The sequence below is a fragment of the Myotis daubentonii genome, chromosome 10, assembly GCF_963259705.1.
Source record: "Myotis daubentonii chromosome 10, mMyoDau2.1, whole genome shotgun sequence".
Lineage (NCBI taxonomy): Eukaryota > Metazoa > Chordata > Mammalia > Chiroptera > Vespertilionidae > Myotis > Myotis daubentonii.
In genome coordinates this window covers 45,249,798-45,261,287 of record NC_081849.1, presented here as the reverse complement: position 1 = coordinate 45,261,287, position 11,490 = coordinate 45,249,798, and the positions used below count along the sequence as shown (strand labels likewise).

The 11,490-nt window shown below is 45.2% G+C and overlaps 1 non-coding gene across 1 annotated transcript; it reads left to right on the top strand.

Moving 5' to 3' along the window:
• Nucleotides 1-11,149: 11,149 nt before the first annotated feature.
• Nucleotides 11,150-11,269, top strand: LOC132211612 (small nucleolar RNA SNORA61). Its single transcript, XR_009447518.1, has one exon. It is a non-coding gene; the product is annotated as a small nucleolar RNA SNORA61 (small nucleolar RNA).
• Nucleotides 11,270-11,490: the final 221 nt, after the last annotated feature.

Sequence of the window (11,490 nt, the reverse complement as noted above, 5' to 3'; positions counted from 1 at the left end):
ATATATATATATGGAGAATAGAGTTACATTCATTTATAATGAAGAGAAACACATTCTGGCAATAAGGTAGTTTCATAAGAGGCAAAAGTAAGTAAAACAGAAGAAGTATGTTATCAGTTTCTTGGGAACGCACACTAGGGTCAAGCTCAGGAAAATAAGTGAATGACATGGGAGTCTGCCCCTCTGGGTTCCCATATGACTTGTAACTAGCAGAAACGGACTACACTCTCCGTTTCTTTGAGCTGACAATTTAAATTCTCATTATGGCTATTCATCTTCGAAGAAACAGAAGGCACCCAGCTTGGGCCCGGCATTATATTGGACCTAAGTCACAGTTTCTGCCTGTAATTATGTCCCTGAAGTCAGATGGTTTAAACTGGGAGTAGAGCCATGTTTTTAGCTTAAGTGTAGGTTTATATTTTTAGAATAAAAAAGGGTTTAAATTAATTTTTAGAAAATATGTGCATTAAATATTTAAAGCTATACAAAGCAATGGATAATATTTTTGTATCTCCAGTCATATGCAAGATACTCCTTTTTAAAAATTCTCACATGAGGATATATTTATTGATTTTGAGAGAGAGAGAAAGAAAATGAGAGAGATTGGTTGCCTCTTATACTTTCCCCAACTGGGGACTGAACTTGCAACCTAGGTATGTGCCCTGACCAGGAACTGAACTCATGATCTTTCCCTGTACAGGACTAGGCTCTAAACAACTGAGCCATACGGTCAGTGCTACAAGGTCCTCTTGAATGTACCTGAGATTGCTCTGGAAGAGCTGGCCATCCCGTGGAAGTCAGCCCAAATCAGTGCTGCCCCTGTCAAAACTGGTCATTGGAGCCTGGACTTTTCTCATTCTGTGTCTTCACACACATCTGTGGTGGATACTGTGGGCGCAATGCAGCTCACGCTTCAAGGAAGAACCCGCTGCCCCAGCTGCTGGGAGTACTGACAGGAGACAGCTTTCCACTGCCGGCTCCTTCCGGGGCTGCCCTATCACAGAGCCATTTTACCCAAAGTCTTGGAGTGACCCATGTGCAATGAGTAAACAACAGGGGTATGTAAGGTGTGGTCATCTCAGGCCAACTCAGGACAGCTCTAAAGGACCATTCTAATTCCAGAACGGCCACAGCCGACGCTTCAATTTTCCCACCACACAATTCTGCTTCTCTTCTTCCCTTCCAAAGGTGTTAGTTGATGCTTAGCTGCTTCCCAAATCTGTTTCCTAGGGAAATCTGCCTGTGACAATATCTCATCATCTTTTTATTTATCTGTAGGTCCTTGGGCTAGCAAATTGTTACAATTCCTGGATAGGAAATCAACCGGAGCATACCTTTCTAAATATCTATCCCATCGCCTTAGATGATTTATGATGTCCAGTAGAATATGAACATAAGAAACAATATGCACTATAGCTAGATTATAGAGATAAGTGACAAGTACAAATTGTTAGCTTAATATAAAATAACTAGAGGCCCAGTGCATGAAAATTCATGCACTGGAGGGGGGGGGGGTGTCCCTCAGCCCGGCCTGCCTCCTCTCACAGTCCAGGAGCCCTCAGGGGCAGGAGGTGACCTGGCGATCAGGGGAAGGTGACACCCTATCACACCTCTGCTGCTGCCACTGCCGGCAGTGCAAGCCTTAGCTTGCCCTGATTACCTGAGCCTTGGGTGGCCCTGGGCGGCCAGGAAGCCGCCATCCAAGGCTTGCCTGCACCTCGGGCCAGCCCTGGGAAGCTGGGGGACTGAGGGGACTGGGGGTCTCCAGAGACAGGCATGCGGAGCAGCCTACGACCGCGCCTACTGCGCCGGCGAAACTGAGGGTACTGGGCACCACCATCTTGTGGCTGTGGGCACCACCATCTTTGAGGGCAGACAGTCAATTAGCATATTCCCTCCTTATTGGCTGTGGGTGCCACCATCTTTGTGACAGGTGAGGTCAATTAGCATATTCCCTCTTTATTAGATAGGATAACAATAATAAAGCAAATCATCATCATCCGTAAATGCAAGAGAGATTCAATATTAGAAAATTGGATGACACTAATATCCAGAGTTACATTTTAATGGAGAAACACACCATATGATTCTATAACAGTTGCAGAATAAAATATTAAGCATATTTATACATTGCTCTCTAATTTAAACAATCATAAAGGAGAAACAAAAAGGAACGATCTTAATATGATAAAATATACTAAGACCATAAATAAAACTCCTTACATAATTGTATAGCTTTAGACATATTCACACTGATGTTAATGAACAAGTCAATTGTATTAGTTTTCTATTGCTGCTTAACAAATTGTCATAAATTCAGTGACTAAGAACAATACTCCTTTATTAACTCACAGTTCTGTAACTCACCATGTATATTGAATAGAAAACGTAAATTTAAAAAATGAATATCATTCTACCCATCAGCAATAATATGTTAAAATATAGTAAGTAAAAAGGTATGATCTAAATAGCATATATTTGCATGTTTATGACCAGAGCGAATATATATATATGTACTAGGGGGCCTGGTGCACAAAATTCGTGCACTGGGGATGGGGGATGTCCCTCAGCCCACCCTGCCCCCTCTCACATACTGGGAGCCCTCAGGGGATGTCCTACTGATGGCTTAGGCCCACTCCCTGCTCCCCTTGGGGATAGGGCCTAAGCCGCAGTCTGGCCTCCCTTTGTGGGAGGTGACCAGGCTGATCAGGGGAAGGCACCAGCCCCATCACCCTGCCGCTGCAGCCGCTGCCAGTCACCGGAGCCACCAAGGTTTTTTCATCAACACAAACTCCAGTCCCTTCACCATGAAAAAATGACAACTTTCTTTAGGCATTTTGAAGATATGTCTTTCATAGGATATGATATTTCTTTCTTGCTTTCTTTTTTATCCTCACCTGAGGATATATATCCATTGATTTTTAGAGAATGTGGAAGAGAAAGGGAAAGACAGAGAGAAACATCAAAGTGAGAGAAACACTTTGATTGGTTGCCTCCTGCATTAGAGCTGACCTGGGCCCCAGCCAGGGAAGAGCCTGCAACCTGGGTACATGCCCTTGGTCAGAATTGAACCCAGACTTTGTGTTAGGCAGGCCGAGGCATTATCTACTGAGCCAAACTGGCTAGGGCAGGATATGATATTTCTTAGCTCTCCAGCAGTGGACCTTCGTTTTTTTTCTCCAGGAGTGTGGTTGAAAAACCCTACATCACCTTCTTGGATTCTTATTACCCAAGTTACTAAGAATATTACCAGTGGCATACAGGGAGCTTAGCCAATGAGCGGTCAGAAAAGGTATTTCCTCTGTAGTTCACACCGATCCCTGGCTCAGCCCCTGCCCAGGCCTCAGGCTTCTGGCTGCAGCGTTAGGCCTGGGCAGGGGAACCCCAGCCCGCTCCAATCGCAGGCTCCGCCCATGCCCAGGCCTCAGGCCTCTGGCCAGGGCATTAGGCCTGAGCAGGGGACCCCCAGCCCTGTGCAATCGCTGGCTCTGCCCCTGCCCAGGCCTCAGGCTTTTGGCCAGGGCGATCACCGGCTCTGCCTCCCCAGGTGACATCTGGAGCTGCCTGCCCTGCCTCCCCGGTCCCCGATCTGTGGCCTGGATCCTGCAGGTGGCATCTGGGGGTGCCCGCCCCACCTGCAGTATGCAAATTTAACGGCCATCTTTGTTGGGCTAATTTGCATACTCTTCTGATTGGCTGGTGGGCATAGCGAAGGTATGGTCAATTAGCATCTTTGTCTTTTATTAGTGTAGATCCTATATAATAAAGAGGTAATATGCAAGTTGACCCTCACGCCCTCACAAGATGGCTGCCTATGACGAGGCTGGCAGGGGGGTTAGTGAGGGACAACCAAATGACTGAACAAGCAGGCTGTGTGAGGAGACAAGGCCAGCTGGAGGGTTAGTGAGGGATGACCAAACGACTAAACAAGCAGGCTGTAGTCAGGCCGTGTGGGGCGACCAGGCCAGCAGGGGGTTAGTAAGGGATGACCAAATGACAGAACAGCAGGCTGCATGGGGTGACCAGGCTGGCGGGGGGGCCGTGAGGGGCAACCAGGCCGGCAGGGGGTGCTGTTGGGGGTGACCAGGCCAGCAAGGGGGGCAATTAGGGGTGATCTGGCTGGCACGTAGAGGCAGTGAGGGGCGACCAGGCAGGCAGGCAGGCAGGTGAGCGATCAGGAGCCAGTGGTCCAGGATAGCAAGAGGGATGTCATATATATATATATATATATATATATATATATATATATATATATATATATATATATATATATATATACTAGAGGCCCGGTGCACAAAAATTTGTGCACTCGGGTGGGTCCCTCAGCCCACCCTGTGCCCTCTCGCAATCTGGGGCCCCTTGGGGGCCCCTTCCCCTGGCTGCTGGCACCAGTTTTCCTCCGGTGCCCGGAACCCAGGCCTTTGCTCTTCGCTGGGAGGGGCCCACACGGTGGGCGAGGGGCTTAGCTCTTTTAAAAATACTTCTGAATGTTTGGTAAATAACCCTGTAGGAATCTACTTTCTGAAACATGCTGGTTGTTAAGGGCTGATTTGGGTAATCAACAAAATGTATGTTAAAATCCTAATCCCCAGAACCTCAGAATGTACCTGTATATGGAGATAAGATCTTTAAAGAGGGGATTACATTAAATTGTGGCAGTTCCAGTGGGACCCTTAGCCCATCTCACTGAAGTCCTTATAAGAAGAGGAATGTTGGGGTCCAGCCCCAGCAGGTCCAGGGGTTCCCAAAGAAGGAATGACACAGAGGCAGCATTCAGGTTATCATCATAGCCAGGTTCTCTTTTTATTGTCCTGTTACATCTATATTTATACTATTTGATCCTATAAACATGCCTCTATAAGCTTTTTTTTTTTTTTTGCATCGGGTCCATTTATTGGGGGGTCAGTCAAAGGGGGAGCTGGCTAGGGTGGGGTAGGGCAGCAGCTTGTCTGGCCCCTGAGAAACCCAACTTAAGTCCAGAGCCTCGAGGGCTTAGAAGCCAAAGTCTTCCTCCACCTTTATCTGCACGGGGGCCAGCTCCGGAGTCAGCGGGACTCCTGCCCAGTGCCCTTCCTATGGCACTCGCCGCCTCTTCCAACTGCTGGGCCCCTCGCCAGGGGCCGGGCTGCTGGCTTCTGTGGGCGCTGGCATCCTCCTGGGTGGGGACAGCCCCTCTTTCTCTGGAGGCTCGTTCTCAGCGTTGCCTGGGTTGGGGTCGTCTCTGCCCTGGCTGCCCTCGTCCTCCAGTAAGATGGTGAACTGGCTGGCCCGGTAGTTGTCACCGTAGGAGTCCAGCACCTTCATGAGGAACCTCCGCTCCTGCTGGAGTCTCCATGTTATCCTCTATATCTGATGGAGCCTGTTCAGGACCCGCTCCTTCGCCTGCTCAATCTCCCTGCAGCGCCGATCCAGGGCCTGGTACTTCCTGCGATTGAGTTCCTGTTGGCGCCGCCCTTGCTGGCCTCAGGCTGCCTCCTCCTCTTTGTCTCGCTCCTGGAGGCTGGAGCTGCCCAGACCCCCAGACACGAACTCCACTTCGGTCTCAAGCTCGCTCTCCAGGATGTGACCACCTTCAGCGGAGGCGGCGCCAGCTCCCAGCCGGGAGGTGCTGAGAACTCCTCAAAGCCCACAGCTGCCATGGACCCCTCTCTCTGCTCCAGCTCCATTTCTCCCTGGCTCCCGATGCAGAACTTCCAACCTTGCAAGCTTCTAGTTTAAAGTGGCTTGTGAAACTACAGCCCATCCGATTTCTCAGCCAGGCACTCAGGCCCTGGCCGCTAAGCCTCCTGGGAGTTGTAGTTCTCTATTTCCGGCTTGCCTCCCTCGCCCCACCCCCACCCCAGTCCCAACTGAAAGGCCCTGCTGGCTGGTCTAACCCTGTGGCCAGGCATCTGAGTCACCTCGGGTCTTTATTCCTGTCCCGACACCACGCCATCTGACCATGGAGACTCTCCTCTTGCGAGGCCCCTGGGTCTCCTTCTGGGTCTCCTCAGCCCAGGTACTGGATCGCGTGCCCCAGCAGCGATACAGCCCTGGTGCCTGGGTCTCCTTCTGGGGCCTGGCTGTATCGCCCCCGGACCGGATGGCATGCCCCAGCTGCGACGCAGCCCCGGGCCCTGGGTCTCCTCAGCCTGGGCACCGGATTGCGTGCCCCAGCGGCAAAAACAGCCCCAGCGCCTGGGTCTCCTTCTGGGTCTCCTCAGCCCAGGCACTGGATTGTGTACCACAGCTGCAACTCAGCCCCGGGCCCTGGGTCTCCTTCTGGGGCCTGGCTGCGTCGCCCCTGGGGTCCAGATGGTGTCCCCAGGCAGCTATGCAGCCTGGCCTCTGGCCCCGCCTCTGGGTGTTCTCCCATCACTGGTGATCAGTGATCTGAGAAGCCAGGCAGACATCTGCCTCTTCCCTGCCCCACCCAGCTTCTCCCATTACTGGCCCAGGGCCGGCAAAGGCGGCCAGGTTCTCTTATCACAGAAGCCGGCAAAGGAGGCCTGGCTTCTCCGAGCAAAGGCAGCTCGGTTCTCTGGCTCTTGGCTGCCGCCTGGGTTTCCGATTGCAGTCAGCAGCAGGCAGCTTCTTCCCTCCTTCCCCTTTCGCCTCCCAGCATTGTGCCTATGTTGGCAGTTAACTGCCAATCTTAGTTGGCAGTTAATTTGCATATAGCCCTGATTAGCCAATGAAAAGGGTATCGTCGTACGCCAATTACCATTTTTCTCTTTTATTAGATAGGATATTACAAATAGTATATATATATATATATATATATATTAACTGGGAAGTAAATATAACAAAACATGGAGAAATGTTCAAACTCCTATTTAGGAACATGAAAAATCTACAATTTGGGACATATATCATTACTGTTGATTAGAAGCTTCAACTACCCTCAAGTTATTTATATATTTATGAAACTAGGATTGAATCTTTAGTTTTTCATGGAATATGAAAATAATATTTTATAATTTATTTAGAGAATTTAAGCTCAAACATCATTAAATACTAGACTCAAACTAAGAGAACCCTACTTTCCTCCTTGGAAGAACATAGCATAAGCATGCCATTTAACAAAAAACTGGTAAATATTTTAAAAGAAAAATAAGTAGGTAAAACAATAGGAAACAAAACTGTCCAATAAAGGTATTAGGAATATACCACCACACAGGGAAATACAAGTTAAATAATTATTGAGATAATAATTTACACACATTGAATTATCTAGAAAATGTAAAACCTAGCAATACTACACAAAGTCAAGGAGGTAGGGAAACAGATAATTGCATATATAATTGCATACAACACTGAAGTCTATTCTGGAGAGCAATTTGACATTAGCTAATGTTAGCAAATGTGCGTAAATGATTACTTAACAGTTTCATTCTTTAGTCCAGACCAGCACTCTCCAACATAGTAGCTACTAGATACATGTGATTATCTAAATTATTTAAAATCAATAAAATTAAAAATTCAGGTCCTCAATCTGACTAGATGCATTTCTAGATGATAGCACAGGTTATAGAATCCTATATAATAAAAGGCTAATATGCAAAGAGACCGAGTGGTGGAACAACTGAACAACCGAACAACTGAACAACTGGTCGCTATGACGTGCGTTGACCACCAGGGGGCGTGCGTGGAACATGGCGGGCGTCAGCCACCCATGGTGGGATGGTGGAGCAGGTGAGTGGGGACGCCAGACCAAGGCGGAGCACTGGTCGCTGTCATTGGGTGAGCTTCTGGTGGTTACTGAAAATTCTTTGCTCCTGTGTGCCACGGTCCCACCTGATGCTTGCATCTGCTGTCAGCGCCAGCCCTGCTCACACCCACTACTGGCATCGGCCCCAATCACTCCACGCCTTCAGCAGTGCGAGTGGGGCTGGGGCTGTGGTGGGAGTGGCTGGGTGGGGGTGTGGAGGATGGGCCAAGACCCGCCCCTGTGCCCACTGCAGCCTCAGGGCCCACAATTCCTTTCAAGGTGCAATGGGTCCCTAGTTATTAGAATAAAACTCATATCACTTTTAACCCTGTTTCAAAGATAGCCTGGGATTTGCATCTGCTTTGTAAGGTGATCTTAAGAAGGCATGCTGGCAGTGTGCTAAATATCATTATGAGAAATTCTGATAAAAGGCTCAAGGATAACTTTTCCTTTGACTCTGAACAATGGTTTATATTGAATAATAGTTGAATGAAATATAAACCTCTAATGTTTTACAATGTAACTAGAATTTGTTAGTTCTTTTGCTGATGTATGTTTCATAAACACCTTACAGAAATGTGTTTTCCAAGATTAAATACCACTGTTACTCCCTCTTTTTTCTAATGAGAAATAAAGAAATAAAACAGCAGGGGTTGCAAAATTCTATATTTCTTAGTCTAGTAGAGTCTGATGGAATTTTTTAAAAATTTCACTAGAGCAATAATTTTTTTTGTCACTGCAGTCAAATATCTTACAGCATTTCCATCCAAAAGTGCATATGCCAATGGTTTGTAAATGTAGGTCAACACATGTACAGAAATGTGCCTAGTACATGACTCTCCTGTTTTCTTCAGATGCTCGCATCTGATTATGAACTACTCAATGCAAAGTACAATAAATAAGCTGATATTATGTGTTATGCACGATTCACTATACATCTTCATTTTGAAACATTAAGCAACAAAACAATGTGCTTTCTCAAAGGGCTTGCTAGTTTGCATTCCAAGCTGGCAATATGAATGTAAAAGGTAATATGATGAAAATGGGAATTGTTGCAGGCCTAATAAATGGTCACCTGGAATTATTTCATTGCTGCTTGAACAGGCCATCTTTAGAACTCTTGAGACCAGGAAAGAGGTGGGTGTCTGCAATCCCAGGAGCAGAGGCGGTCATCAAACAGAGCCTGTTTTCTTGTTTTTTCATTTTCATTTTCCTTTCTTCCACTTTGGTTCTCCTTCTCTTTCTATGATTTCCTTCCACTGCCTCCTCCCTCTTCCTCAAACACAAAACTGCTTCTGTGAGTAGGAGGTTTGGGGGGCAATCATGGCAATCATTATGCCTCTATTTTCCATCCTGACTTAAGTCCTGGGTCATTGTTGATAGTGATTTTACAGCTATATGTTTATTCTAAAAGCGTTTATCATCTTGCTGCAACAAAAGTCCCATGTGGAAACAGCACCCAGAAATAAGTTTCACTGGGAGGAACTTCATCCTTGAATTTTACTGCTTCTTATTGGCCCATCTGTTAGCAAATGGGCAGCACGGATCTCTTTTTTTCTTAGTCTCCTTTTGGAAAATAAGGGTTGAAAAGTTTGGCTTTTACTGTTGACATATATTACAGAAATAATTGTGAAGTGATTTTCACTTTTCTTCCAAACTTGAAGTTCTTCTGCCCATGAAGTCATCAGCTGTAAATCATTTCTTGTTTTTCAAATTCACTAATAAGCTGATAAATAAGATTAAAGGACAGTAGCCTATCAGCATAGAAGTTGGAACAAAGCTGCTTTAAAAAAACAAACAAACATATTTTTTATTGATTTCAGAGAGGAAGGGAGAGGGGAGAGAGAGATAGAAACATCAACGATGAGAGGGAATCACTGATAGGCTGCCTCCTGCATACCCTCTACTGGGGATCGAGCCCACAACCCAGGCACTTGTCCTTGACTGGAATCGAACCTGGGACCCTTCAGTCCTCAGGCCGATGCTCTATCCATTGAACCAAACCAGCCAGGGCCAAAGCTGCTTTCTGAAGCCTTGTTTCTATATGTTATTAGAAAAGAACTTTGCAGAATGCATTATCTTTCACAGTGTACAGTGTGGGTAGCTCTGTTTTCTGAATCATCTATAATAATAAAAGTGTGATATGCTGATTGGACCGGGCATCCTTCCGGACAAAGCTGCGGCGCCCGAGGCCCGAGGCAGAGGCGGCTGCCGTGGCGGTGGGGGCCAAGGCCTTTGCACAGATTTTGTGCATCGGGCCTCTAGCCTACATATAAAAGCCTAATATGCTAAGTGTCCAACCGATTGGACGACCATTCCATTGGCTGCTTGACCAGTTGCTATGACGTGCACTGACCATCAGGGGGAAGATGCTCCAATCCGTAGGTTAGCTTGCTGCTGGGGTCAGGCCGAACACACCCTGCAGCCAACCTCCTGCGGTCCCTCCCCGGCCTCTAAAATATTTCTTCTAATTAATTTCCTTTCAATGTGCATGAATTTATGCACAATGCCTCTAGTGACGTTGTAAAGTTTTGTCACAGATAGAACTTGTGGGAGCATGCAGTAATGAGGTTGTTTCTCAAATTTTAAAATACAATATTTCACTCTCACTTCAGCTCCCAACTGACCCCCATCCTGCCTCCTGTCTACTTTATTGCTTTGGGGAAGGAAAGCCAGATTTTTCATCATTACACATCTTTATTTTGTCATCTAACTATTACCTACTGACCAATATCTTTTGATATTCCAAGTCAAGCTTTTTGAACTCAGAAATCTCCTTGTTTTTTTCCCCCTCAAAAATGTATATGATTAAAAAAAACCAGAAAATATTTTAAGAATGGTATCTTGCTAGGCATTATAAAAAAAACATTTAGATTCTTAGGAAACTTTCTTATTACTGCATTATTAGATAATTTATATATCCTTAGCCCTGTGGTAAATATGTGCTTTTTGAAGTAATAAAGATTTTTAATTCAACAGGTGATGAGTTGTGAAACAATAGCAAAAATCCATGAAGAAACAGCTTATGAACTCAATGTTATATCCCCTGCCCCTTTAACATAGTCATAGTCTAGAGAGCTCATGGAATGACCCTTCATGAAGGTCTCTTTGCTACTCATCCTAAAAGAAAAGGAATTCTACAAGTTAGATAGAGTGATCTCTACAAGTTTGATGGCAAATAATTAGTTAACTTCCCACATAATTCTTCTTCACATTAAACAAATAATGTTTTTCAAACAAAAATTATTTTTATTACAAATAATCCATTAGGAAAAATAAAAAGTATAGACTCCTTCTATAGTATATGTCAAGTAGGCAATGCTTAATTGATTTGTCAAGTAAAATTATAATAGAAATATTATATATATATATATATTCTAATATTTCTCTTGAGGTCAGGGCATAAAATTTCCAGGTGAAACTTATCATAAAAGGATTGACTCTAAAAAAATAATTTCAGCCCTCCAGTTCCCTTTCCCATCGGATCTGAACACCGATCTTGGTGGTTGTAGAGGAGGAAAAGTAATAGTGAAGCTGGCCTCACAGTGCTTACAGTCTGTGGGCTAGTTTCAAACAAGGTTAAAAATAAATAAATAAATAATAGTTTCACATTTTTACATATATTAGTATTCTATTATTACAAATGATTAAAAGCTGTAATTATTGATAGTTTTATCTTAAAAATAAGAATATATACTTCTAGAACTTAATAACATAAACACCTAGTGACTTAATGTCAGATTTTGATATCTGACAGAATACTAAAGGTAATGAAACCATGGCACCCTGAAGTGATTTTT